Raw genomic sequence first — 4134 nt, 5'->3', positions numbered from 1 at the left:
TAAAAATTACCCTTCAAAAATAAATGCATAAATTCGATATTCTCTATAAAATATTATAGTAATAATTAAACCATCTCCGTGGCTTTTCTCTTAATTTTCTTTTCAATTTGCGTTTTAATGTTGATTTCCATAAAATCTCAAAAGAAACGAAATATCGGAATATTGGAAAAAATAAGGGTATAAAATCAAGCAGATTTTGTCAGTTGTGATTCAGTCCTCAACTTTCATAGTGAGCGCACTATCTGCAGTCAACATTGTGAGAAGATCACTACCACCTTCAAATGATATATCCTTTCAATGTGTGATATTTTAGTTTTAAGTATAGGATAAAATTACAATATTCAACTATAAATTCCAAAAATAACTAAAAAATAAAATGTTCTCGAAAACAGTTAAACATTTATTATGTTGTTATTCTGTTAAATAAACGTTTAATTCCCATTGATGTACAAATTACAGTTCAAAAGTAATGTAACTTATGCTATTTTCCTATAAAAACTCATAAAATAACGGAAAATCGAAATTTGAAAAAAATGAGGGGTATAAAAGCATGAAGATGTTGCCAGCTCTCATTCAGTCCTCAACTTTCATGGTGAGAGCACTATCAGCAGCCTACATTGTGAGAAGAGTACTATCGGCAGAAGATATTGTGTGTTGTTTTGTTTACAAACTGTAAATTTGTGCAAATATCTCATAAAATAACGGGAAATTGTAATTTTTGAAAAAGTGGTATAAAAGCAAGGAGACGTTGCCAGCTCTCATTCAGTCCTCAACCTTCACGGTGAGAGCACTATCAGCAGCATACATTGTGAGAAGAACACCACCAGCAGAAGATATTATTTGTGTTTTTTTAACAAACTGTACATTTGTGCAAATATCTCATAAAATAACGGAAAATTGTAATTTTTGAAAAAAATAATTGTATAAAAGCTAGGAGACATTACCAGCTCTCATTCAGTCCTCAACTTTCATAGTGAGAGCACTATCAGCAGCCTATATTGAGAGAAGAGCACTACCAGCAGAAGATATTATTTGTGTTTTATAACAATCTATACATTTTTGCAAATATTTCATTTAGGGAATAAACTATTAAATTGTGTTGAAAAGTGAATATAGTGTAATTTAAAGATAGCTTTAATTTTGTCAGGTTTCCTTAACTATAATTTTAGCATTATGTTTTCCTGCACCGTTTGCCAGAGGACGTTTACAAGACGTGATAACATGCTACGCCACCTTCGATCTCACGTCGAGGAAAAACAACACATATGTAAAAACTGTGATAAATCTTTTGGAAGAAAGCAACACTTGACGGAACATGAAGAATTTGCATGCAGAGGAAAGGCTTCGCCAAAAAAAACTAAAAATAGTACCCAAAGAGAATGAATCACCATTCATCGAGGTTGAGAATGCTTTAAAAAGTAGAATCAAAACGTTTGTCACTCAACCAGACTCTGATGATCTTGACACCGTATTAAATAAGCTAAAACATGCAATGATGGAAAAGATTAACTTTATTCTACTAACCTATTCGGCTATTAAATTTAATATTTTTGTAGAATCTGAGTTTGCAAACATAGCTGGGGATTATTGTCAACGAAGTTTTAAGACAAAAAACATTATTGTTTACACAACATCTGATTTAAATTCACTTCTTGAAGACGGGTTTGAGAAGTTAACAACTGAAAAAAGTGAATGTGAAATGAAGAAATCAGGATGGACCTTTAGTAGAGTGAAAAAAGTAGAGCTGAGGATCAACAGATACAATCCACTGAGAGGCTCACGGCACATACAGCTTCCAAAACGCATTTCAGATCGTAAAGCCGTGATTAACATTAGAAATTCTGATGAATTTTGTTTCAAATATGCGATCCTGTCAAAACATGTCACTAACAAACCATGGGAAGTGTGTCAATACATAAACAACAAGGAGCTTGAAGATAAATATGATTGGAACTGTATTTCATTCCCTGTGAAACTTGATAAGATAAAAAATTTTGAAAAAGCAAATGATGTATCTGTGAATATATTTGGAATAACTGAGCAGGCTGATGTTTACCCGTTAAAGGTATGTGAAGAGGAGAAGGAAAACCATTTTGATTTACTGTACGTCACAGATCTTAATACATCTCATTATTGCTTGATAACAGATTTTGATAAATTAGTTCATTCACAATTTACCAAAAGACAACAAAAAATCAAGGTTTGTAAACGTTGCTTTACTCATTTTAACAATTTCTACGACAAAACAGCAGAGGAAAAGTTGAATATCCATAAATTGGAATGTCCAAAAGTTCAGCGATGTGAATTCCCGTCCTATGACAGCATTTCATTTAAAAATGAGCATCGTTCCAAAAAAGTTAGATTTGTGATATATGCCGATTTCGAAACACTACTGCAGCCAGTTCATGCATGTGGAGGAGACCCGGAAAAGACTTGGACAAATGCATACCAACATCATGTACCCTATAGCTACGCGTACTTGTTGAAGGACTGTGAAGATGAGCACACACGACTACGAGTGTTCCGAGGACTAGACGCTGCTAAACACTTTGTTAAAAGCGTGAACGAAGATTTGAAATTCATAGACGAGATTTTATTTGGAAACAAGAAACTTGAAGTACCTAAGCTAACTCAGAAGGAGCAAGAAGAATTTAATGATGCTACTGACTGCCACATATGTAAAAAAGGAAATTTTACACAAGACAATTACAAAGTTAGAAATCATTGTCATGTAAGTGGTAATTATCTTGGAGTCGCACACAGAAACTGCAATCTGTTTTACCAGGATCAACATTTCGTGCCCTGCTTTATTCACAATCTCTCTGGTTATGATTCTCATTTTATCGTCAGGGAATTGGGTTATGATACAAATGAAATTAAAGTTATACCCAACACTGAAGAAAAATAAATATCATTTTCAAAAATGGTTAAAGTAAAACATGCGAAAAACAATGTGATGGAATTGAGATTTTTGGATTCCTACAGATTTATGCAGGATAGTCTTAGTAACTTAACAAATAACCTATCAAAAACAGATTTTATTGAAACAAAAAAACATTTCCCTGAAAATACTGAACTATTAACAAAAAAAGGAGTATTCTGCTACGACTACATGACTGAATTCAACAAACTTGAAGAAAAACAACTCCCACCAAAGTCTGCATTTTACAGTAGACTTAGTGAAGAGGATCTAAGTGATGAAGACTACACTCATGCGGAAAATGTATGGAAAACATTTAATGTAAAGACATTAGGAGAGTATTCCGATTTATATGTAAAATGCGATGTCTTGATCCTGTGTGACGCCTTTGAAAATTTTAGAAAAACATGTCTGATGACATACAACTTAGACCCTGCTTACTACTTTACCACCCCGGGACTGTCATGGGATGCAATGTTGAAATATACAGGTATTGAACTAGAACTCGTTAAGGATATGGACATGTTTTTGATGATTGAGAAGGGGATCCGAGGAGGGATCACTCAGTGTATTAAACGTTACTCCGTAGCCAACAACAAATACATATCAAACACTCCTAATGTTCCCAGCAAGTATTTAATATACCTAGATGCAAATAATTTGTATGGAGAAGCTTTAAGTCGTCATATCCCCTATGCGGGGTTCAAGTGGTGTGATGATTTAAAAATTGACATTGAGTCTATAGCCGACAATGCTGACGTGGGATATATACTAGAAGTTGACCTTGAATATCCACAAGTACTACACGACGACCACGCTGACTTTCCTTTCTGCACAGACTAAAGTGCCCCCTGGAGGTACGCATAAGAAACTTTTAGCAACAGTTGAGGACAAAGAAAAATATGTGATACATTATGTAGCTCTAAAACAAGCACTAAGTCATGGATTAAAATTGAAAAAGATTCATCGAGCGATTCAATTTAAACAAAAAGACTGGCTCAAGCCTTTTATTGATCTAAATACTACCAAGAGAAAGAATGCATGCAATGATTTTGAAAAAGACTTTTACAAGTTAATGTCAAATTCTATCTACGGGAAAACAATGGAACAGGTGAGAAACCGAATGGATATAAAATTGATATCAGATCCCGTTAAAGCAGAAAGATTAATTGCTAAACCTCACTTTTTAGACAGAACCGTATACAATGAAAACT

The sequence above is a fragment of the Macrosteles quadrilineatus genome, unplaced genomic scaffold (genome assembly GCF_028750875.1).
Source record: "Macrosteles quadrilineatus isolate MER2022 unplaced genomic scaffold, UCM_ALF_1.0 Scaffold_2__2_contigs__length_208266976, whole genome shotgun sequence".
In the NCBI taxonomy this organism is placed as follows: domain Eukaryota; kingdom Metazoa; phylum Arthropoda; class Insecta; order Hemiptera; family Cicadellidae; genus Macrosteles; species Macrosteles quadrilineatus.
This window is presented reverse-complemented; position numbering follows the sequence as displayed.